Raw genomic sequence first — 26,338 nt, 5'->3', positions numbered from 1 at the left:
CAGAGTGTTATGTGAGAAATTTCCCCACAGAAAATTTCACTGACTAGATACCTATCTAAACAGACCCAGAAGTAATGGCTTCATGATGTGAATAAGGAGCCAAGCAGAAGATTAATATATCAATATTAGGAACCTGATTTTTGTTCTTTTTAGATTAGTTCCATCCAAGAGCATTTCTCTTGAAACTGATGAATTTGCCATCATTAAATTCTTTCAGTGGAAATAAAATCAGACTCTCTAAGAGAGAATCGTCTTCTCCGTTTCCGATGCAAGTACGTGGGCAATAGATATTGAGGGTTAGGAAGAGCTTAAGTTCAGTTTAATCCTTTTATTGAGTTATTACATGTTACAGTGAGCTTGATGTCATTGTGGGATATCATCCAAGACTAATAATAATCATGATACTATCACATGAAGGTTGGCTTTTATCCTTATTTCAGCCAAGTGCAGCAGCCAGGAGGAGAGTGAAGAGAGAGGAGACTTTCATAGCTTTCTTCCTGTCTACGTTGTGCAGAGACATTCATAGAGAAGTTGGTCTTCTGCAACAAAGAGATGCTTTGGTTGAGAGTCAAAGAAAAAAAAATGGTGACACTGGTGCTATAACTCTCTCAGATCTCCTCCTGATGTGGGATTTACAAAGGTTATCATGGACCGTGGAATAATTTCAAAGGGTTTTGTTATTTTTGTTACTGCTATAACCCGGGCTCAGTAGAGTAAGCCTTCTGAATAGAGGAGGATTCCTCTAGCCTTAAGCTATTCATTCTAGTTGTGAAAACAGAAGAGAATGTGACCTACCGATATCTCCCTTCCAGAGAATCCTGAAGTCTCTTGCAGCATCTAAAGAAAATCAGCTGCTTGTGGGGATAAAAAGATTACAGATGAATTTACCACTGGTAAGCCCCAGCTTTCGTTTTTTAAAATGGTGTATAATTCCCAGCAGATGGTCTTTACGTTCTCTAAGTCGAACATCATCTGAAGCTCTGGCTAGGCAAGATTTGGGTGCTTCAAAGCATAAATGTACAGACTCAAAACTCAGTCCATAGGGAAACAAAGCCCACCCTCAGGCCACTATTCCCTGGGAGCCCTGCCTTCCAACCAGCTCATTCAGATCTACTTGGGGGTGATGCTGAGTACACCTAAAGCCCCAGGTAACACACAGGAGCTAAGATCAAGCTTTTCAAACACTGATCACAAAAAGATTGCAAGCAAAGTCAGGCTGCATTACAGTGCAGTGCAGTGTGCCCTCTTTAAAATGTTAATCCCTTCACCTACCCCTGACCAGATCTCTCTCATCAATTGGTTTCCTCATTACACAGCCTGCAAGCAGATCATCTTCTTGTCTTGAATGGTAAGACTGATGCAGAAAAGGTTTTCTGCTGCTGGTTCCAGTCTGAGCAGCTCCTTTTTGGAATCGCTTCTGAAAATGTATTCACAGCTTCAAGACTACACCTGCTCAGGAGATGCCTGTGGCAGTCAGTAGGGAATGTGACTAATTAAATAGGAACAGATTTTAAAAGATTGCTTCACCCAAGAAGCGAAAGCTAATAATTATATGGAACAAGATGATTACCTGGAACAAGATGATAAAACTGCTAATGTTCCTGTTTATAATATGACTGTGAAACTTCTCTGCTAAAACTGGGCTGCAGTGCATTACAGTTTACGGTCCGATAATACAAAAAGTAATGCTGCCAGTATTCTTTCAGAATCATACTTTTCTTCAAATGAAATCCCACATGGAACTGCCCCGTCCAAATTACTCCTACACCTTTTTGGATGATTATCTTCACCTGGGAAGGAGGAAGGCTTTGGCACAGATCTGCTTTTGCTTCATGTGTCAAATGTATCTGAGAGCTTCAATAGATGTTGAAGAATTGGTCCCTTCTTCCCGGGAGGAAAAGGTGTAACATCTCTGTGAGATGGCAGGCCATGGTAATGGGCAGATCTGTGTTTCTGTGAGTTTGAAAGGAGGGCACACCGCTGTGTGCACACCTTCTAAAACTGCCAGAGCTCTTTTGTTCCCTGTCAGCTGGGGCTGTGATTGCAGGGTGTGCCTGCTCCACGCACACAGCCATTACACAAGCAAATACAGCAGTTAAAATGTTGATATTACATCTGTCACTGCAGAGCTGATTCCTCTGACCTCTCTGTGGCAACGTTCCAAGTGCTGTGCAGGTTCAACCCTGCTCTCCACCCAGCCTTTGTGCTTTTTTATTGATATACACATTTCTCCTATTTTTCTATATTTCTTTTAAAGAAGCATGAGTTTCTGGAGAAATAAATAGCAGGTTACAGAAGGTGTCAATATGTCGTACCATGAGTACAGTTCAGTGCAAGTGCTGTCCAGACTCAACCACTATTTTACAGATGGCCCTCTACAGCACATTAAATTACTGGTTGTCTCAAAACAAACTCTTCCTCCTGCTTTAGTCTCCCACATCTTCTCAGAAGCAATTTATAATGACCTTTGCAGGTTTGCTTCAAAAATGTGAGTTCTTGTTGGCATCTGAAGGCCAATGTGGCCTCGATGCTGTACTCCACACCCATGTGAAACTCCCAACCTGAACCTCAGCAGCTGGGGTCAGCATCACCAGGGCTGCCACACACCACCCAGGCCTTCGGAATTGCTTTGATTCTTTCAGTTCCTGTGAGACAGTTCACATCCATAGAACTGTATATGACTTGAAAAGGCTTGTTGGATCAGGACTTAATTTTACCTGAGACAGGCTGGGACATTCCTAGATGGTCTGCAGTGTGTTTATTGGGCTGAGCAAGCTATTTCAATTTTCAAAAGCTTCTATAAGTAACGGGTCCACCTTAATTGTTGCTTGTTTTTAACCATTTGTCCAACACCTCCAGCCAATTGGCAGGATTAATAGGTTAGCGATGCTATATTAATTAAAATCATGAAATTGCTCTGAAGGAAGGAAGAGCTAATTAGCTACGGAGCATTTATACACTAACCAAGAGAGAACCCAAGGGAAAAAGTCTCCAGTATAATTAAAAGCGAAGACATTTTTCTTCACTCTACTGTCTCCCCATTGTCACAGTCACTAATGACTTTTGTGTGGCTTTCTGAAAGGTTTTCTGATCTGTGCATAAAAATACCTAGAGGTAATTTGTATTGGTTTTTTCTTTCCCAACTTTTTTTTTTCTTTTCTTTTCTTTTCTTCTTTTTTTTTTTTTTCCTGGTAATACTTTTGATGCAAGAAGTAGACTTTCCACTTTCCTTTGCTATTCTGAAATTCTGGTGAAGAAGCTTCTTTCCTACATGCAGGTTAAGGCCCAAACCCAGCCTTCAGCAATACTGGCATGGCACGGTACAAGAACGGGGCATGCCACAGCAACCCTTTCCATGGTGCACTTTCCCTTCCTACTGTACATCCCACATTTTTCCTCTGAATGATAGCTGAGATCACTGCCCTCTGAGTAAAGAATTTCCTCCTAACATCTAATCTACATCTCCCCTCTTTTAGTTTAGGCCATTCCCCCTTGTGCTATCACTATCAGACCACATAAAAAGTCAGTCCCCTTCCTGCTTGTAAGTTCCTTTCAAGCACTGGAATGTTGCAGTAAGGTCTCCCCAGAGCCTTCTCTTTCCCTCCTCTCTGTCTTTCTGAGGAGAGATTACACCAAGCACTCCAATCTCTGGATGAATAATCTCGTTATTTTCCTGAGAAAACATTTTGCCACGCTTATGCAGCCAAGCCTTGCCCAGACATGTTTTCAGTAGATGGGAGCTGATAACACGTGGAGGAGGGTGTGGGATGGCCCTTCTCTGTGCAGCCTCTCGACATTAGTCACTGCATCCATGACAAAAAGTGTTGATGGAATAGGTTTAGACAGGCTTTTGGGTTAGAACAAACCCAATGTGGCACCGGCTCAACCAGCACTAGTTTTCCTGCTGGTGGTTGCCTGCTGTGATGCAATGGAAAGCTGCGTCCTGGTGCCATTAGCTCCTGATGCCTGCCTGATGCAGGAGGGTAAGACAGGCAGGGCAGCCCCCAGCCACACACACCGCCCTGGGATGGGACAGTAGGAAGACTGAGATTGCTGTTGTTGGACATAGCCTTCCTCACAAAAAAGATTTTGACTTGGAGAGCTTCACATCTTTTTGCATCTCATGCTTTGAAATCTATTAGGAGGAAAACAGTTGGTGCAGACAAGTACTTTTTTTTTGTTTGGTGAATTTCTCTTCAGGTATCGCCACAGTGTAAATAATTGAAAGCTTGCTATTTCCTCACTCCTGCTGGAACTGCTGAAAGAAAAATATTGGCAGCACATCAAAACTGTCACTGATTACAAATATCCTAAAGAGAGGGATTCACATACCACTGTTGCAGCTGCGAGGACTGGTATAGTACTCGGAAGCTGCTGGAGCAGATGAAGCAGCAGGTTTGGAACAGAAGAGTAAGTGCAAGTGTCCCCAGCTACCACCAGATTCTGCTCCCCGCCACTCAGGATCCCCCAAGCTTTTTGCTCCCCTTCCTCTCCTTACATTATTCCCAGCCATGCAGGTGACCTGGAATATGGCTCCCTTAGCACTGGACAGGCTAAAGGCTCTTTTTCCTGGTAAAAGAACTTCAGTCCTTTTTGGAGAAACTTGCTGTTCTCTGAGTCAAGAAACCCCAAATCACCCTTGTTCCAGGCCTGATGTACTCACCAACTTTCCTTGGGATCTGATGATTTTTGTCTGAGGATGGAGCATTGCAGTCTTGCATTTACCATTTCTCCTGGCCTTCAGCCCAATTGGCAGATCGTCTACAGCATCCTGGCAAGAGCAGTGGACTAGGCTTGGAACTGGCACCAATTTTGCTTGGTTGGATCAGAGAGGTAGCCCATTGCTGAAGTATCTAAAGCATGAGCTTAGCAAGGATCCATGCAAAATGAAGAAATAACCCACAGCTCACTGGGATGAGCTGTCTTGACACAAAGCTCACAAGAAATTGCTCTGCACCCTGACAAGAGGAAGGCAGCTCTTGGAAATACCTCTGCAGTGTTAATCTGCAGGGCTACAAGCTCAAACATAAGAACTTAGACAAATCCTTTGATTATATTTTCTTAAATAGTAAAATTAATTCTTAAAAGTAAATTAATTTATTGGAGTACTTACAAAATGTGTAGAAATCCACTGAAAGCAAGCCAGGGGCTAGCACAGCTCACATGGACCTTTGGTGTTGGAAGTGAAACAGACTGCACTCAGCTGTGAGCAGTACAAACCCCACTGCTTGTTCTCTTTCTTCACAGGTTGCCTCCTGGGCTTCTCCAGCTTGTCAAGTCCACTGCAGTTGCATACTTAACAGCTGTACCTGAAGCATGATAATTTAAACACTCAATCTGGCAAGTATCTATGCAAAAAGCTCTTGCAATATTCACCCAATTCTAGGGTGAAAAATAGCTCCATTTCCTACAGTTCTAACAACAAATTGTATTTGTAGCAAGGTCGTACTATGGGTTACATTAGAAGAACAGAGCAGATTTACCTGGGGGAGGAAAGACAAGAAAATATGTACAAATTGTAGCATCTAGAAATTCACTTTATGGTCAGTCTAATAAGAATGGCTGCTTTTCTGTATGTATTTCAAGGAAAGATAAGGTAGAAACATATACTGTATTTAATGTTCAGTACAGTTCTGTAAGTATGGGCTAGTACTGGTTTTGAGCCTAAGGAAGCAAGTGGCATTTTCTACTTCTCTCACATTTCTGCAAGATCTGCATGATCCAAGTCTGACTGTATGGCCAGAAAATCACTCAGACTTGTGAGCCAAAAGCTAACATCCCTGACTTATTGGCACAAAGCACCTTTCCCTGCAGACACTCCACGCTGCTTCATCATTTGGCTCTTATTTTTAGCAGCTTCCAAAACTGATAAAATATATATTGTTACGAACGTTTTGGATGTACATTTTCAAGGCCTCATGACCATGAAGTCATGCTTGTGTGTGTCATTCTTTCCATTAGGGATGAGCCTGAGGTGCCGAGTTTATTTCTGAATCCAGATGGGTATTTGGAGCCTTATTTTTCATCTCGGCACATGATCACATTCATTTACTGGCTAAAAACACATCAGGATCTGTACTTTTGAGTACTCAGTGAAAAAAAATGCATTCAGCTTTATGTTACTACTGAATTAGGCAATCGTTCTTTTTTTCCTGTGCAGAAGACATAAAGTGTGACTGTAATGAGCAATCACGAAAAGCAGAATCCCCACAGTCTTCTGAAGTTTTTAGCCTGTTCCACATCAGCAAAAGTTCAGCACCTTTTCACACTTCCTTATTTTTAGCCTCAGGATGAAGGAGAAAGTTGTCTAGACTGCATCCTTAGAGCCAATTAACTGTTCAGAGGAAATACACAGCAGGGAGAAATACAAAGATTTGGCCGGGATTCCTCTTATGTATTTTCACACCATGTCCTGAAGGATAACTCATTCCTTTGGGCATAGCACAGGCTGCTGTTTTGTGTTACAAAGTCATGCCAAAGTTGGGGTATTTCAATGTGTTGATACTGCCCAAGCTCTGAAGCAAGAATATGCATTTGGGACTTTGTCCTTGAACCAGAAGATGCAGATCCTGAAAACATGAAAATGAATGCATGTAGTATTTCTGTGTATGCTGTACACATGCCAGCTAAGCTCCTTTTGCCCACAGCTCCAGCTGAAGATTTATTACTTGCTGCAGAGCGCTTGTTCCAGCTGCTATTCAGATCAGTCTTCTCCCTGGTTAAGAGCTGGTTAGGAAGCCTAAAGAGCACAAAGGTTTTAAAACACTTTACCAGCAGGCTGAACATTGGTCTTCTGTAAACGTGACAACATGCATCTGTAATAATGGGCAGAATACTGCTTACTTACCACCAGTGTCAGAAGCTTAACAAGCAACTTAAAACGGTCTCAAGACCGTCAGAGGGATGTAGCTTATGCTAAAACAGAGGGTAAGTTGTCACAAACATCATACCTCAAACTTTATTATCCTGTAGACATGCTAGGGCAAATAGAGAAGTGTGTGTCCAAACGCTGTGGACACAAACAGCTCTGGGATGGCCCAAAGGGTTTAGCAGAAGAGAGCAATACACCTTTTGCATTCGAGCTTTATTATAGCCCATACTGATACATCAAGTCTACAACTCTTCAGCCTTATAGACAAAGACATCTGCAACCACAGGCTTTCTGGCAGCACAGAGCTACACCTACAGTCCAAAACATTTCGGGAACCCTTAGGGATGCAGTCACAGCCACAACTTACTGGCAGCACAAAAAAGAAATGTCTGTAGTGTGCAGACTTTCTGGCAACACAGCTGCATCCCCAGAGCCTGGCTTCCTACAAGCAGTGATATACCAATCATACCACATCCCTTAAGGCAGAGAGATGATACAGCAACACCTCACATTGCAGAGGCACACGCCTCTGGAAAGGAAAATACTTTCTTTTTTTTTTTTTCTTCCAAATATACTGCATAACAGGGGCTCTCTTATTTATGTGCCAACAGTGTTAAAAGCTATCTATGCATGAAGTGACTGCTCAAGTGTTAATAAAACACATTTAAACTACACAGCCTGTGCATTCTGCTGAGTTGTACAAACCACGAGAGCTCTCTGCTGTGGTGGTTTATGTTTCCACCAAGAACCCATAATAATGAAAGCACTGACCCAGCAATCGTCATTGAGAGTGCAGGCCTTCTGATTGCTCAGCTGGCTCTAGTTTCTTTCTCGAGAAGAGACCGTGTAACAAATCTGGTGAGTGGCACGCTGCATGTAAAGGGTCCTGACTGTTGGTGCTCCTGATGCTCTTCAAGACAAGGAAGACCAAAATTAACGGAGGAGTCATTTAATAATATATAGCACATCCCGATTTGTTGTTTAGGATTATAGCTAGCTGGGATTTACTTTAATCTCTGTGAAGGACCAGGTCTGTCTGGAAATGGCAGCCTTTGTGCAGCTGATCTGCTGGCCATCGCATCAATCCAGAGCTTTTCTTATGGCTACTGCCTTCATCTTGAGCTCAAGAACAGTTTCAAATGGGATCTTGACTTCCAGGCATTCCAGGTGGAGTGTGGGATTTTCACCCTGGCAAAGAAAATTGGGGAATATAAAGGAGCTTTCTGCTGCCCCGTGGCTTCTGGTCTCAGCTGAGAAAGCTGGCAGTCTCCAGACTGCTGCCTGAAGCTCGCTCAAAGGAGCTCCTCTAGCAACACATCTCTCAGGTCTCCCAGAAATGAACAGGGTAGGATATCTCTGCCACTTTCACACCACCAAATTATAAGAATTCATTACTAATAGCTTGCCAAGTAATAATCCCAAGTCTGTTAAATTTTGTCTATTATACAGCAGTAATAGATGCTTATTAACATGTAGGATGTTCATGCACAAGGGCTCTGAAGAAGTCTAGGTTAGGATTTGGAGTTTCTTGCTCAGGCTTGTTTCCAAAAGACATAACTCAGCAAGAATTCCTTCTCTGGAGATCTTCAAAGCCCGCCTGGACACGTTCCTGTGCAACCTGCTCTAAGAAGACCTGCTTGGTTGGACCAGATGGACCCAGAGGTCCTGCCAAGCTCAGCCAGTCTGTTATTTTACATGTGAAGAATGATTCTGCCTTCTTGCTAGCTCATTGCTATAGCCCAGTGGTCACTAGTTGCATTACACGCACCAGTGAGAAGACATTTTGGCAGGATGCCTTTGGGTGAGATTGTGTGGCAGCATGCTCTTAGAGTAGATGGGGGAAGGTGGTTTTGCAGCTGATGCTCTTAAATCGTCTTCAGTGGAATGAAATGGTTGGGAGAAGGTCCCGTCTGTATGCAAAGGGGTGCCTAAATGACAGAAAAATTGCCCTACAGATCTTCCAACATTGGAGATGGATAATTGTGCAGACTTGTGTGGTTACAGATGAAGGGTGTTGCTTCCCTTATGAGCCTGCATAGACGTCAAGGCTGGAACCATGACCTAAGCCTTTATTGAGTACATGAGACAAGTCTGGAAAAGAGGACTCTGCATGGCTGGTTCCAGCACTGCAGTGTTTATGAGAGGTTATAAAGGTGAAAATCAGGTGAATGAAAGGATACTGCTAAATGTATGGATAAACCTACATGCTGACCCATTCTTTTGGGCCTTCATTACTCCTCATTTTCTGCATGGTGTTTTTGTGATGGCACTGACTTAATTTGTCCTGTGCTAGTGGAGCTGGTAAGCTGCACTGCTCTGCTGCACAGTGAAATGCAGTCAAGAATAATGAAAAAAAGAAAATACAGTCCATATCTTTACAGAAAGCTTGTAAAATAAGTTGCCAGCATAGCTTCTATTAAATGACAGTAAAAATAAAAAAAATATAATGATGATAATAATAAAGTAAGGCTTAAGGCTGGTATCTTGGAGAGGAAATTGAAAATGAAATATTTCCAGTTTGTTGGGTTATGTCTATGTCTTGCTAGGCTATGTCAGGCTCCATTCCTACTTCAAAGTTTACTTTGATCTTTCTTTATTTACATTAGCTTTTGCCACAGTATTCACAAAGAGTTTTCAATGACTGCTCCAAGTCATGTATTGCTCCATGCTAAGACAACTTTTAAGCCCATATTGTGATGGTGCACATTAGCTGGAATAACAATAACATCCCCAGCAATATGAGGTATTGACCCTATTCCTTTAATGCATGCATATCAGAATTTATACAGTCTCAGTGGTTGTTCCAGATAATTTGGAACAATTTCTAACCAAAACTCTTCAAAGTTCTGTGAAAGTTGCCTTACAAACCCAAACCTCAGCATGGTTTTTCCCAGAGTATGTTCACCCATCATGGTACGTAATCATAGAATCACAGAATGGTTTGGCTTGGAAGGGACCTTTAAGACCACCTCGTTCCAACCCCCTGCTATAGGCAGGGACACCTCCCTGTAGACCAGGATGCTCACAGCCCCATCCAGCCTGCCCTTGAGCTCCTCCAGGGACTGTCCTGTTGCTACATGTCCTTATAAAAAGTCCCTCCCCAGCTTTCCTGTAGGCCCCTTCAGAAGGCTGTTATCAGGTCCCCCTGAAACTTTAACCAGGCTGAAGAGCCCCAGCTTTTTCAGCCTGCCCCACAGGAGGGATGTTCCAGCCCTTTGCATAAAGGTACATAAGGAGCAAACTCACAGATTGCTTTGCCCGAGAGAGGTACATAACAATTGCACTAAGACAATTGACCAAGACAAGATCAAGCAGGGCACCAAGATAAATGGCAGAAGGTGACTATACCTCAGTTAGACTGGAAGCAAGGAAGCAGAAAATGTGCAGGGTTTTTACCTGCTTTGCCTAGCTATAAGCAACCAGCAAGCTTGAGGGCAACAGAAAACCAAGCCCTAAATGCAGAGCCACTTCTGAGATTCTTGCTCTCCCTTGCCTGATCCCACAGGACAGGGCAAGCAGCATGGAAATTCCCACAGAAATCACAAGACAAGGTGGCTTCTCTGTATTTCTAAACATTCCAAGGATGAAGTAGAAATTTCAAAGTGTTTGCTTATCATTATTTCATTACTTACAGCCAGGTCTATTTAGGAAGTATCATCATAATACTACAAAAAGTGTCATCACAAATTAGGTAGCATTTTGCAATGCAAAACCCTCTGTTTTTTTCCATCCTCCTCGACTTTGGCTAGATAGTTGAAAGGGTGACGTAAAGGAGAGACTAGTGAGATGATCAAAGTATTGGGCCATGAGTTTCATTTTCATTAAGGCTTTCTTACGCCTCTGTAGAGCGAGGGAGCCCTAAAGCATGCAGGTATACAGGTAGTGGCAGACAGTGTGAAAGAGCTGTGGGTTACATGGAAAGCAGATTTTATTCTGTAATTTACACTTGTCAGAAGGCTACAATAACTGTATCACTCATGCAGGGTGTGGAGTATGAATATGCTACCACATGTTCCAGAAACCAGACAGTCACTACAGAAGACTTTATGTAAACACCAACTTTCTTGGTCCCATGAAGAATCTGTTGTAATCCAAGTGATGTTCCAAATTTGAATCTGGTTAGGAAAATGCAGAATTCTTTAGATAACAACTGTAGTTTTACTTATGCAATAATCTACATTTTCATTTAGGATTACAACAGACCAGGTAGTGCATTCTGCTAGCCATGCTGAGGGGAAGAAAGGCAAATTCACACCGTTCAGCAGATGCACAGAAGAGTGCCTGGGAAAACCCAAGTTCCACAGCACCATTTCAGTATTCCTAAGAATATCTGCTGTTGCAATACATCCGACTAATACTACATTTACATAATATTTTCCAAAACAAAAATGTCACGTGTACTACCATAAAATGACAAAGTTATTCTAAATCCATGGTCTTCTACAATAAGAAGATATGGCAAAGTACTTGCTTGACTGTGTCTGAAAGCAGACCCAGAATTACTACTTTTTGAGCTGCTGACTTTTCAGCTGGTTGCATTGCTTGAAATGGCCTGGTAAACACAAAATACTTCCCATTTCATACAAAGAAATGTGTACAAAGTGTTCACACCTTGGAATGGGCAGGCAATTAGAAGTTCCCAGTTCATTCCTCTATAATTCTGTTAAGCTTCCCATGTCCTAATTTCTCTATCTTTCAACCTAAGAATGAATTCTTTCCTTAATAAAAACACAGTGAGATCTGCTATATGCAGTTTTATTCATAAATGCAAACCATTCCAATTTCTCATTTAGAAAATACTTTCTGTGTTCTCAGTGAATACCTACAAGTGGTTTTTAACCTTTCCTCTGTAGCAATATCACTAACACAAGCCTCGGAGTGATGCTGACTATAAACAAAAGTCACATTCCTTCTGCTTTCATCATATGCCTTAGTGGGTGTCATGCAGTTTGGAAAAGACTCTATTACAGTGAAGGCGCATAAGACTGAAGTAGGACAAGAGATGACTAATGTATTCCAGACTGAAGATAAAAGGGGAGCTGGACACGTTTCTTTTGTTGCCACTGAAACCACTCGTCTCTATCAGTAAGGAAAACAAACAGGAGGAGCGATGCAGCTGATGCTGTATATTAGAAGTCTGCATCTGCTGTGTTGTTCTGGGCCGACTGGTTATAAAATCAGGAGAGCAGCTGGAAAAAGAGACTGTAGGAGGTGTTGTCTGTGGGAAAGGAGACCACAAATCCTGAGGAGCAGAGACATCACAAATTAGAGCTGAGATGAGCTCCCTGAATTCAGATGGGAACATAAACACTTTCAGAGTAAGGATATTTGCATTCCAGATATGAATGCTTTCCTCTATATTATACTGGCCAGTTATGTCATATCCAGATTTGAACTCCATTAATGTTATAAAAGCAAGAACCCCTTTTCCTACTTAAAGGCCTTATCTGCAGTGGTCACAAATCACTGTAAGTCCATTGTTCTCACTGAGAATCTGAAGTGAAAGTTTTACTGATTTTTTTTACCGATTCCATATTTTTCCCTAAACACATGCTTAGGAAATGTTAACAGCACTACCAGTCATGGGCTGACAGTGTCAGAAATGGTTTGCTAAACCTTGCGATACCGAGAATTTAATTTTAGAGAGATAGAAGAAAAAAACTACTGATCAGATCTCTTTGTTCAAGAGTGAATTACAAGCCACTAGAGGAAGGTAATCTATATTCTTAGATGTTTTGGGTTTTTTTCTGTCTAGAACAAAAACTCTACAAAAATGGAATTGAATGAATTTATATAGTTCCTACTTGTAAGGATTTTTCTCCCTTTTGAACAAAAAACTCCATCAGAAATGCCACAAAGATTGTTCTGTCACCATCCCACGTTGCTGTGAGCAACAGGAGGCCTGGAAAACAGTATTAACCTTGGGGGTTTCATTGCAGTAGGACTAAAGCTGTGCTGACCTGCCGTGAAATCATCTTGGGATGCACAACTACAGATCACCACCAATGATGTTCTCAGGATAACATGCACCAGAAAACTTATTTTCCAGCCTGGGTACAGTGCCAACTCACTTGCACATCCCTTTGCAGTGAGCCAGCACAGCTCAGTGTAAACTCTCTCAGTTCTTCAACTGGGGGGGAAGTGTAGCCAGAGGAAATACAGATCTAACAATTTTTAAGCAACAAGCTAAAAAGTTTCAGGAACCTGAGACAGTGAAACGTCCAGCACCATCTTGTGGTATTATCATTAATTCAACCAGTCAGCCTGTCTCACTTTCTGCTTTGGTAATTCCGTGACTCTTGCTGTTTCCCCCCCCCCCCCCTCAAAGAGAGCTGATGAGAGATTTATTGTTATAAAGCAAGAGCACTGATACAAATCTGCTGCCAAAAAGAAAGGGCTTAGGATTAGCTGTGTTGTTAAAGATAGGATGTGCTCCTCCGTTTCAGACAGAAACACAAACACTTCAACACTTGCTGTTATTACTTGAAAAGAACTTTAAACCTAAAATTAATGGCTGTTTATAAAAAATGCTGTTAGGCAGGAACTGAGTTAGGTAACATCACATATACCCAAAGCACAATGGGGCAAAGGGCAAGAACACTATACCCTATGTGAAACTGTGCTGGTGTTGGTGTATAGTGCTGGTGTACGAGCTGAGCCCCATGTTCCTCGTGCTGCTGGCACCCAGGAGGGCACTAAGCATCCAGCATTTCCTTTAGATGGCTGAGGAGCAGTTCCTTCTCTGAGGGCCTGGCCAACAACGCCTTCCTCAGTTGGACAGGGTCTGCTTTGCTCCAGCTATCACTGAAATAGAGCTGCTGCCACATTTGCTTACATAGCTGATGCATTACCAGTATTTAAGTCCTTGTTCGCACAGCACTCTGCAAGATACTCCATATAAATGTGTATATAAAACCACATTGTGCTCTCATCTAAGTTTATAAAATGCTCTCATGCAGCTCCACAGATTCAGACCAGAGTTGAACTGGGCAAAAGAATGGAGTCATTTATGGGAAGCTTTCAATGCTCTCTGAACCGTTGCTTCTTAGCCTTACTTTTTCAAACAACAGAACTGCCTGTCTGCTTTATCTTCTCTGCATGGATGTATGAATTAAACTCCACTGTGAGGTGTTTCATTCACAAATGTGAAGGCTAAAACATGTTTTCACTCACAGAAATGATGCAGGTCAAAATCCACAAGCTCACCCCATCTTTGCTCCTTGGGGCCCAAAAGCTGAAACTGCTCTGCCTCTTGTATCCCAGTGTTTCCCAGCCTTGAATTTAAAAGTCTGCGTTTATGGATATAATGTTTTAGTTCACTAAGTCTTTGGCCTCTGAAACTGGTAAAACATTCCAACTTTAAACAGCACCTGGCAGGATGATTGTTTGTTTATTTTTAGTATGATTTGTTGCAGCAGAAGTTGTATTATCATTACCAAATTCATTTCAGAAGTCACTGGATTCTGTGGCCTCCACCTACAGCTAACGTAAACTGGTGCTGCTCTACAGACATAATGTCTCCTGAGGATCTGGCTGCATTTCTTTGCAGTGTTTGCAGCACTGCTGCAGACTTTGCACATGTACAGTGTGCATCTCAAAGAATCACGGAATCATAGAATGGCCTGGGTTGAAAAGCACCGTAATGATCATCTAGTTTCAACTCCCTGCTATGTGCAGGATTGCCAACCACTAGTAAAGGCTGCCCAGAGCCACATCCAGCCTGGCCTTGAGTGCCTCCAGGGATGGGGCATCCACAGCCTCCTTGGGCAACCTGTCTATGCTCATAGCTTTCCCAGGGATGACATCTGCTGGTCCTGTGACTGGGAGTGGCAAAGACACTCTACGCCACCTTTTACCCTTGCTTCAGAGAGGCAGGCATAGAATGAACCCTGTTACCTTCATTCCTCAGAACAAGTCTTTCATAATTTCTGTATGGTTTTGGATTCCTGCTCACGCTTCAACTCTACACTTTTCGATTCAGGTTGAGGAACAAGTAATTCTTTTAAAAAATAAGTATTTTAGGATGAAAATGCATGTTGAGGAAAGGTAAACAGAAAAAGATATTGCCTGGAAAAAGCAAAGTTAATAGGTATTGAATCTCAGATGCAGTTGATACTCACTCAGTTCAGATATCAGTTTCCTTGATATTTAAGTGAGACAAGGCTGCAGCTTGCTATTAAACTGTATGCAGTTACTGCAACTCTTTCATTGAGTTTTACAGCAAATCAGGAAACAGAGCTCTGAAGTAAGACACCCAGAGACATGATGTGATGTCAGTGGAGACTGCAAAGTATTTTAAGTCAGAAAGCAAATAGAAAAGCTCAGTGAACCATAAAAATTTAAATACATTTGAGAATATATATTAAACAGATTGGTGCCAGGAAGATTTCCCCGCACTTTTCTAAAAATTATTTCACCAAAAGATGAATTCTAGCACAACGAATTACAGAATAAATAGCAGATTTACCCTTCTTACTGCAGCTTAGAGTACCATGGGTAATATGTTGAACTCAATGCACGCCAATAAATTGAATTCATGCTTAAATTGTTAGGGTTTACATAGTTTTGGCTTTTGACAAATGTAATTTCAACCTGTCAGAAATAAAGTAACATGAACTACAGCAATGGAGTATTTTTATGTGCATGAACAAATAAGGGAGAATCATCAAAACTTTGACAAAGACAAAGGAAATGATTTTATTTGGTTGATGAGAGGAGCGTGGGGTCTTACTAAGTCATACAGGATAATTAAATGAATTCGTGTTCAGAAAACAATGAAAAAGAGATAATACGTAATATAGATAACCCAAGAGGAGAAAAAAAAATGTTTCATAAGTAAGCAAAAAGTTTAGAAAAAGATATAATACTCAGTAGTCAATCACTGAAGAAATGTCTCTGAATGCTTTGAATACATTCTTAAAAAGAGACTTTCTCTTGCTATTGCCTGCTGGAGTAATGATAAATGAAGACTTTCTCTTAGTGTTTAATGGAAGATTCCTACTGAAAACAAATTCTTTGTACAAGCTGATGTTCAGCAGCTATGTTTGCCTTTTAAGTGAAATTAAAGACAAGCTTGGCTTTGAAAGCAAGTTTCTGTACCACAGCTTTGTATCCATTATCTGCCCGAGCCAGTCATTGTGCACTAAGAGAGAAGGTGTTTTCCTTCAGAATAGGAATGCATTGTCTATGCTGGGCCAGGAGCAACACTTGGCCACAGTACTTTGAGAATGACCTGTAATTTAACAAGGAGCAGGCTCTCAGGAGCTTGCAACCAACCTCAATGGAAAACTGATTTGTTTGAATCCTGTGACATGGAAAGGTTTGACGGGCAAGATTGAATCTACCCTCCTCTATTAAATCCTCTGGGTGAGTACAGTATCAATATGAGCACCAGCAGCATACTCAGGATGCTACTCTGTCACTAATCTTCATGCTGTAAAACATTTTTGGAATTGGGAATTGCTGTGTGGGATGTGCACGTTTCTGTGGGATGCACAGGACATAAGGAAATATGTCCTTACAGCTATGTCCTCCATTAAAAAGGTAAGGAACATCCCCCTCCATGGAGGAGATTTGGGTAGCAGCAATACCATCTAACTTTAAGGAGAGAATTTCAAGAGATTATGAAACTTATTTCATGAGAGGGCACTGTAAATTACCAAATAAGATAATTTCTCATAATGATATTATAATATAATTGCATGAAGTTCAGAAAGAATCAAGATTTAATAGAAAAAGGGGAAGGGTAACTCACCTGTCAGCTCTGTAGTGAAAATGAAACAAAACATGCCTTTTATGATGTGGGAGAGCTTCTTTACCATAATGCCATGCCTACTAGTTTACTTTGTATAACAGAGATTCGAGGCTAAAAAAAACCCAAGCAACTCAATGAAAAGAAGAAATCATGTAATGCGGATGTATTTTAGTATTAAACTGAAATAACATTCACCTTGGAGAAAGGTAGGGTGAAACCGGGAGCAGGGCAGGCTGCAGGAAAGGAGGGCATTTGTTTGGAAGAAGGGGGTTGTGCCAGGATTTGGGTGGGAATGGTGAGGAAGGCGTTTTGGGTAGGAAAGGAGTAAAACTCAGAGTTCCCTTTCTCTCTGGGGGAAGACAGCAGTGAGGTTGTGGACAGTGAAGAGGAAAGAAGCACGAGGGTTGCATCCTCTGGGAGAGATGGGCTTTGGGGTTAATGTCAAGTGTGGGAGGACTGAAAAATTTTTGTATTTTCAAGTCCAGGACTATGCTGATCCAGGCTCCCTTTACACTGTGCCCAGGACAGTGTAAAAGATAATGTCCCTGCACAGGATGTTGCTTCAAGGTGAGAAATACACCTATAAACCTGGTTAAAAAAATAATAACATATTTAGAAGCTAGAGGGATATACTCCAGGTATGTCTGTGGATGGAGTGCCTCTGGGCCACAATATGGCTGTTAAAAGGCATGTGAGGCTACAGAAGGCTGGTGGTTTATCAGCCTTCACACACAGCTGGGGTACTGGCCACAAAAGAAATTTGCAGCAGTTACTTGAAGAAACAGTTATAGTTGATTCCCAAAGAAAGACACTGAACTCAATTGGAACATCAACACAAATGTATTCCAGCAGCTGTGCTTCTCTGTTTGGCCAAAGTAGCTCCACTTTCACAATACACCTTCTCATTCAGCAGGTGCTTTATAGGGTTAGCAGAAGGCATACAGAAAGGAGCTGAGAGAGGGAAAAGAAAGTTCCTATGCTCTTCCTGGGGAGTGGCTGCAGCTGTACGATCTTAGTATATTTCTCTCACATCTTTTTATCACCCCCAAGAAAACATGAATTCCAACCTACCACATACAAAGATCATGAGTAACATTGTCCTTTACTTCTTAGGGGTTACAGGGTAATGCCTGGTGGGGACATGTAGAGCACTGCTGGCTGTGCTCCTTCTCCAGCTCCAGACCAAAAGTACTTTCCAGCCTTTGCTTGCAGAAGCTCAGCCTGTGCTCTCTGGCTGGGGGGATCTACAGGTCAGTGCACTGAGAGCTTTTATCCTGCTGATGGTCTGCAAAATGCAGCATCCCTGGCTTTGGTCTGTTCAGGCTGCTCAGAGTTGAGGTTGGATCCCTGCTGTTTGCAGCCATGCAGCTATGGAGCAGCTCTGCAGTGAGGGCCGGGGCAGCAGCTGATTGCCAGCAGGCCCGTCCTTGCTGCAAAACTTGTTCAGCCAGCACAAAGCAGCTAAAAACGAGACGGTTCACAAAGTTTGAGAGCTCTGCTATAGCTAATTATTTCCAGCTACAGCCTGTTTTGAGGGTGGCATTGGAAGAAGTTAATTAGTGGGTATTTTGACTGTCTGCTCAAACTACTTTTTTACATTCAGCTAGGTCGGAGTATCCTGACAATAATAATATGTAAGTCTAAACATACTGGTCTGGTGGAAGAGCAGCACCTCATGGGAGACTGCTTTTATATCCCTTTCTTTTTTTTTTTACAGATTTTTTTTTCAAAAATGAACTGAGCATGACATGTTGTAGCTGGTGGTGCAACAGATCAGGCCAGAAGACAGCAGCTCTTCCCCACCCCATCATCCTGGCCTTAAACCAACATGCTCCCGCTTCCCTCACAAGCAGTGTGATGCTCTGGCTCTTGTTGATGTGCGGCCATAGAAAGCAGCACTAGGGGAAAAATCCTTTCTGTATTTGCTGCAGCCTTCCAAAGCTTTGCAGAGGCAGGTGTGTGGAATCTTGGAGCACTGGAGAAAGTGCCAGAGTCTTGGACCAGGTAATGGGCATTCCTTTCTCTTTTCCAATGTTTAGTAATTCAATATTCTCATTCTGAGAATGAAGAACTTACACTGTCCTTGTTTTGCATGATACCATTGCCCTGAGGACTGTTGCATTCTACAAGTACACACAGACATGTCTTTAAAGCCTCCTATGGAGACATCCACTGGATAAAAAGCATAAAACCTATTGCTATCTAGCACATTCAGATTTCAGGCTTATATTTATTTATACAGGGAATAAGTGCTATTCAGGTTTGGGCACAGCTCTAAATACCACAGAAATTCAGGGTTATTTGTGTCAAGATTGCAGATTGAAGCTTTTATTTGAGGATGGATTGTTGTTTGCTCCCCACCTGCAGGCTGACCTCTGCAAGCTGTGGGAGAATTATTCCAATACAGCCTCCAACTGTACATTTATTTCTAGAGCTATGCTGTTGTTCGGGTAAAAAAAAAATAATGAAAAGTATAGTGACATTTTCCACTTTCAGCTGAAGCAAATTACTCCTGGTACTAACAGCTGTTTGCATAGTCGTCACTTAACTCATTTATTTAATCAAACTAAATGCATGTCAGAAATACAGTCCAAATGTTGCTGGCACTGACCTTTGTAATTACACCTCTGAACTAAAAAAAAAAAAAAAAGAAAAAAAAAAAAAGTGGGTTAGAAAAGGACTTTAAAGTTGTAAGAATGGAGAAAAAGAAATAATTTCATAAATTGTCACAGGTCAGATACTTAATGCAAAAATGAATAATTCCTTTAAGCAGGTAAAATAAAGGTGGCCAAGGAAGCTGCCTCTTGCAGATACTAGCACACTTTAAAATATGATGTCCACACTATATCATATTTTTCCTAAACAGTTATTTACATTCTAGCCAATGCTTCTGTTCAGAATTGTTATGCATAATTGTGTGCTGTCATGATGATCACCGTGCATGCCCTGAACCACTGCCCCCAAGACAAATTCTCCGGAGGGCAGCCCTCTTCTCTCCCAGCCTCCCAGCTAAAGCAGCTGGGGGCTGCCTCTGTTCCTCAGCAGGACTCAAAGCCACTCAGGGATCCCAGCCCCTCACCAGGCTGAGCCTTCTGCGTGCATACCCATTACAAATCCTTCTCAGAGCCCTTCTCTTTGCTGCCCACAATCCCACAGCACTGCTCTAGCTCTAGGCCTTTACTTCACCCAAACCTGAATCCTAACCCTAAAAATAACTGTAATCTGAGGATTATCCTATGACTGTGTGGCAGCTGTTGGTTATGATATTGACTGCAGCATTTCCAGATATCTGGTGTTTGATTACCTGAAGGAATAGCAAACAGCACCAGCTTCATCTTGATGTCTAGGCAATTTTTGAAAGCAAAATGAACTTTCACCATTTTTGCCTGTAATGACACTGATGCCAAATCCAGAGGAGCAAATTAAATACCATTTTTAGAATGGTAATTATAGGTATCAGAGCAAGGCTTGCAGACAGTTTCCTTCGGAAAGTGGCGCAGTTGAATGGACAAATATTTAAATTGAAGAACAAGTTCCTATTCTGGGGAATAGACTACAGAACTTTACTCAGCTGCCGGGAGATGATCTCCTAGGTCAGGATGTATGGGTTTGCTTAAGAGTGGGAATTGGTAAGTTGGAGCCACTGAAAGAGGTGAAACTTCAATTAGTGGTTTCTAGAATCCTAGGTGGTTTTTTCTCTCCAAGGCTACTCATTCTGGTGAGAGCTGCAGAAGAGAAGGATGTACAGTATCCTGACAAAGAGGCTTCAGTAAAATCACACTATCAATGAGGAATCTGGAAGCTTAGAAAGCAAATGTTTAACAGGTTAAGTGATGGTGTCAGGATTTCATAATAGAACTCAGTATGATTATAAAAGTTAAAGAAGCTCTAGACTTCGCCATTACACTTCTACAGGTTCCCCTCCCAAACCACAGAAACAGTAGGTGATTTGATGGAATGCATAGAAGGAATATTTTTAGCACTGACAGAATGATAGATTGTAGATGAATTTCCACCCTGAAAATGGCTGTAAAGCCATTTAAATTCTCAGGAAATCCCAAGGTAAGAAACGTAAAGAAAATACTGATCTGAGCAAGTTGAACTTAGAAAATTTGTATCTGACTACAGTGAGGGGTTGAAACAAGTGCTAAACAACCTGTCTCTGCCATCGAAGACTTCCCATTGTGGATGCTACAAAGCCGTGGCAGAACTAGGTCAATACAATGTCTAAAGTCGACTTCTTCTTTTTTTTTTTTTTTTGGCTATCTGCTGCCCTCTAACAGCGGTACAGAGGAACCACATACTGTTTTTCACTTGTCTAATAGAAAAAACAGGACTTCATTTCTTCTGCACTACACACCTTCCTGGCTCCTGTAACTCCAGAAATGGCTCCTACTTCCATTTTCCTATGGCGCTGGAAGAGAGAATGCAAGCTGGGATTGCCAGCATGAGTGCTCCTGTTATCTCACTCATAAGAAACTAAGAGGGACCTGCAGCATAACTGTAACACGGAGTCTTCAGCACTATCAAAATTTAAAAACAAAACAACCCTGCTAGGCAAGAAAGGATCTTTTGGGTTGTTTTTGTTTGCTGCTCGTTGGTTTTAAATTTTCTGTCTTTCAGAGAAATTCTGTACTATGTCTAGACTTCGTATGGGATACATATGGTGCAGGAGGTGTTTCAGAATAACATAGCCACAGCTGCACTTACAGAACAAAACCAAGAAAACCCAGCCCAAATTTTGAAGGCGTGTTATAATTCTGAATCTGTGGGAAAAAAAAAAAAAAGAAACGGCAAGATACCGATGTCCATGCTATGGAACTTGGTGTATATTCTCCCTGTAACTATGTGGACGATTTATAACAAGAATTGCTGCCATTTCTGAGCTGAGATTGGGTTTCTGTGCTGCTACTCAGTTTGTTTCTACTCCATGCAAATTCAGTCTTCTGTCAGACTCTTGAAAGAGTAACATAAATAAAAAATGCAGGAAATCAAATTTTCTTCCTGAAACCTACACAACCACTGTAGCATTAGAAAGGGGGTTAACAGTTCTGTATGATTTTAAATGAATTTAATGGGTACTTCCAGACTGGATCATCTGTAAATGTTTGTTTTAAATGCCAATTTAGCAAGCTAAATTAAAAGTAATCTCCCTCTCTATGCACGATGAACACACGCTGTTCTGTTCAGACAGTTTGAAAGTGGGAAGAGAAACCCTTTCTCTGCCAACTTCATTCCTTTTGAGAATTTATTTTTCATGCTATGCCGGCCTGCAGATCTGAAGGAGAACTCTAGCTCCAATAGTGATGCTGAATAAGATTGTCATCCGGTATTTCAGATCCAGTTTTAGAAACTAAGCAGCTAACGCTAATTGGATTAGCTGCTAGCCCACTGGCACACTCAGTGCTTGTGACACTGGCCCATCTAATGAGCCCATGGCACTATGAAGTTAAAGAAATTACATGGAGCTTAAAGCCGGCAGCTGGCCTGTCTCCCTTTTCTCTCTAGAGGTTGTTTATTTCTCTCAGGAGGCATAAGACATGCAATTTTCATATTGTTGTGCCTGAGACCTGGACTTGTAAGAGTGTAATCCCACTCAGCAGTACGCAGCCATTTTCTGCTGCAATACGTCTCCTAAGAGGCATTTATAGATATTCCTTTTCCTTCTGTCTTTGAACAACGACGAGAGAGGGGCCAGCCTTCAAAACCTCCTTTTTTCTCCTCTGGAGTTATGTTTAGGAATAAGAAAAATCAGTGAAATCTCACTGAACGGAACAGATGACAACAGGATGTAAATTGGTCACATCTTAAAAGACATTAAGTCTCCCTGATTATATAAACAGATTGGTTATCTGCTGATGCTCTTAATGGGGAATTTAAAAGACAAATTACTATTTGCATGTGAGAAAACATATTACAGGCTTTTAAATACACTTTGATAATGGCTTTCTGATTTTGATGTAATTTGTTACCCTGGATAGGTGAGATAACAGAAAAATCCTTCAATAGGAATGTTGTGCTTACAGTCATAATCCATTTTGCAAGTTCAGTCAAACCTACTAGACCCACACCACCTAAAATAACAGATGATAGTGAAGGGAAGTTTGAGGACAGGCTGTAGGTTGAAAACTATCCATTCAAACAATTCTGCAAGTACACGGGTTTGCAAAGAATTTGTAAGCAGAACTACTTGGCAAAAAGTTCACCATACAAGGTACTTGCTGTGAATTCTTTGGCTACTGCTATTTGAAAGGGATCCATTTAGATTCACCACGTAGGCTAAATTTCTCAGCATGTGAGCCAGTTATCTCAGCCCTAAATCCCCCAGATGGCAGTCTGAACTCATCCTTAGAGATGCCAAATTTGCTTTGCTGACATTCAGGTTTTTGCTCATTAAGGATCATAATGAACAAGCTTCCCTTCTTCTGTTTTTATATATCTCCTGATCCTTTCCCCAGTATTTCTCTCAGATCCATGACATCAAAGTCTCACTATAATGAATAAAGATATTGAAAAGATGAACTTCAAATACAGGAAAGGAATATTTTTTTCTTGATTGATAGCACATTAGAAAAGTTGTAAGGATACAGCATCTATAGCTATGTCAGCTGCATTCTTAACAACACCAAAACCAAAAGAGAGATGAGAGATCTGTAACTTAATCACCACTCTAGAGACTTCTAGCTTCTGTGCAGAAAACCCATATATGTAATGTTCTACTGATAAAAGCAATTATTTTTTAAAAAATATAGTTCAGACACATGAATAATGTAGTAAATCTATCTTATGGGTCTCCATCACTGACTAAGCCTGTGAGCTATGTTATTTTAAAGGGGCTTATATAAAACTCAGAGTCATATCTGCAAGTTGTTTGAACATACGTTTGTGAACGAAGATATTGTAACATTTATTACTGACTTTTAAGAGCAGGGGATATAAGGGACAAATGATGGACTGATCACCTCTGCAAGTAAAGCTGCATTGCTGAAAACCGATTGCCTTCCTCATTTCTGTCTGCTTTTGTTTTCAGCATTCTGAACACCAGAAAACTATATTAAGCTTGTTCAGAATCATTCACAGGTTCATTTCAACAGTCTTTGGCCTGTAAATTTACCAGTTCGAATACTCAGTACTTGGATTCTCATTCATATATGTTTGTCACAACTAGAACAAAAAGTGAGCTGGGTACACATGTACACATACACGACTGGGGAATGTTACTGGTAGAATCACAGTTGTAGCAGAGATTTTTCTTCTGGCAGTGTTCATCAATGTTTGTATGCTCTTTTTCTAGGACTCTTCTAGCCCATGAGACTATCTGCTGAAATATTCATGAACAGTGAACATAGATGGTGTATGGGAACTGCTGAATCACACACAGCCTGAACCTCTGATCACCTGAGGTGAGCATTGAGTCCACCCTGGGAGCACAGGTGAAGGCAGTTCACCTGTGCTGCTGGAAGGGGTGGAGCCTGGCTGCACCTCTCCTAGAGCCATGTAAGAGCTCACTGCCAGGAGGAAAGGGTCTCTTCTGGAGATCACTTCTCTGGTGTTTTGCAGTGAGCCCAGGATACAGGTAAGCATTCTATCTATTCTCTTTTTGTTTTTATAGCCTGCTTTGTCTAACTCTCTTGTTTATTTTGTAATTATAGCATCTTAATGTTCATTGATTATACAGATGGGAATAAATATGCTTGCAGTGAATTAATAACAAAACATGAATATGCTCAGGAAAAGTTGCATATTTTTTGCTTGGCTCTTGTCTCTCAAGATACTGAGCCTAGTAGCTGATAGTGCTTTTCCATGAAACACTAAAATCTGGATTCTGAGATTGCAGAACTCGGGCAATACGAAAGGATGAAACCTGGCCATTCTCAACACAGAATGCCCTTATTGGAAGAAAAATTCTTTACTATCTATGGCGAGTCTCCAGTGCCTGCTGTCATGCAAGCTACAGTGGCTCAAGGAGGCAGTAGAGAAAGCAATTCCTCAGGAGGACAGAAAACCAAACTACTACATTCTGCCAGTTTTCTTCCAGTGTCTCCTATTACTGGTGGCTGTGAGTCCAGTGTAGCAGGGGCCAGTGAGAGGGTGAGATGGAAAGTTCTGTGGCATCACTTTTTTCCTTATTTTTTTTTTCCTTCACTCCTGCTGCTCTTCAGCTGTATCTTGTCTTCATCAGAACTAATTTAGTTAATTCTCCATTCTAAAATGAGTCAGTTGTTGTTGGTGCATAGTTGCATAGCAACATCTGCCACTTGCAGGCAGAGATAACAGGCAAGCAGGGATGCTAGTGTGTGCCTGGCCCAGGAAGGTGAGGAACAAAAGGAGCAAAGCAGACTGCTACTCCATAGGGCTTTGCAGCTGTGCGTCACACTGCTACAAACTGGCAGATATATCAGAAGGGCAGGGTTTGATTTCATTTCTAGAACCAGCTTTTGGAATAAAACATACCATCTCAGTGCAGGACACATCCATCCTATCTCAGGACTTCCTTCAAAAAATTCCTTCAAAGGAAATTGTGGGATGAGAACTTCAGGGCTTTTTGCCATCCCCTTGTGGGTAGTTTTGTGTGGGAACGTACTTTAGCTCTCTGTGGAAATGTTCAAACCACATCTTTATGCACAAAAGTTAAGAGTCAGAATGAGCAGCACCAATCACATTCAGTGATTCCAGAAGATCCACATGGTCTTAAAAATCTTGCTACTTCAAAAGAAAAATCTGGAAATATATATATTTAGAATTCAGATTGTCTACAATTATTTTATCTTTTTAATAGAAGGTCAGGATGGCAAACACATTTCTCCATAAAGATTTGTGAATAAAGTTCCTTATACAGTCAGAAGCACAATAGTCTTTATGCCTTCTTCACAACCCTAAATTGCAAAGGATGAATTTGGGGCAGGGGGCAAACAGAATTTTATTAAGTCTTACAGGCTCTTGTAGAGAAATATCAGCTGGAGATGTTGCAGTGTCCTGCCTAAGTATGCTGAGTGGAAGACTTAACCAAGCCCAGATCAGCTGACAAGACATGCTGCCCAGCCCCCTCATCTTCCCCCCCCTTCCTGTTTGTGCTGTAAGTCAGAACATCTGGTCTGGTGACTTAAACGGAAGTCGCTGCTTTAGTATGTTGTTTTCCCTTCACAAACTCAGGCTTCGATTACACTGTATGTAAGAAATTGAACTTACAGGAAGAGAGAAATATCAACAGCGTATGTAGTGCTCCAAGGCATCTTTCTATCACCTGCTAGCCAAAAGCAGTATTTACTGAACTTGACACTCTTCCTGTGACAGCACTATCAAAGCTTCATGCTCTTATCTCTGTCCCAGTTGTGCCTTGTGGGGACTCTGAATAGGGAACTCAGGGCCCTATCTACTGGATAGACAGAAAGGCCAAGTACAGATATACCAAGAAGATGGTTTTTTTGATGCAGAACACTTCCTGGGCTGTATTTTTAGAGGGCATATACCAAATAGACACCTAAATTTATATAAAGATTTAATCATGCAAGTAGATGCTCAGGGGTGACAATGTACAAGTTATATGGAAGCTTTGGGAACTGCAGGTATTCGGAGGGTGCAGGAGAGACATCTCTTAGGCATGTAAGGATGCACAACTGCACTCAGCTTTGATTAAGCAGCAAGAAAAGATTTGGCACAAACACAAATGTTCACATTCTCTTTGCATTTTATTGAATGCTGGTCAATTCTTG

General features: G+C 41.5%; 1 long non-coding RNA gene across 2 annotated transcripts in view; it reads right to left on the bottom strand.

Moving 5' to 3' along the window:
* Nucleotides 1-358: 358 nt before the first annotated feature.
* LOC122161065 overlaps nucleotides 359-26,338 on the bottom strand; it is a 28,105-nt gene continuing 2,125 nt past the window's right edge. Inside the window, exons 2-5 of one of the 2 annotated variants that reach the window (XR_006169071.1) lie at nucleotides 5,114-5,309; nucleotides 4,664-4,844; nucleotides 796-851; nucleotides 359-539 (exon numbers count right to left, since the gene is read on the bottom strand). This is a non-coding gene — a long non-coding RNA (uncharacterized LOC122161065). The remainder of the gene's footprint in view (nucleotides 540-795; nucleotides 852-4,663; nucleotides 4,845-5,113; nucleotides 5,310-26,338) is intronic. The other variant, XR_006169070.1, reaches the window with a different exon arrangement.

Source organism: Centrocercus urophasianus, unplaced genomic scaffold (genome assembly GCF_019232065.1).
Source record: "Centrocercus urophasianus isolate 14NV4802_14NV808 unplaced genomic scaffold, USGS_Curo_1.0 seq_10, whole genome shotgun sequence".
NCBI classification, from domain to species: Eukaryota; Metazoa; Chordata; class Aves; order Galliformes; family Phasianidae; genus Centrocercus; species Centrocercus urophasianus.
This window is presented reverse-complemented; position numbering and strand designations above follow the sequence as displayed.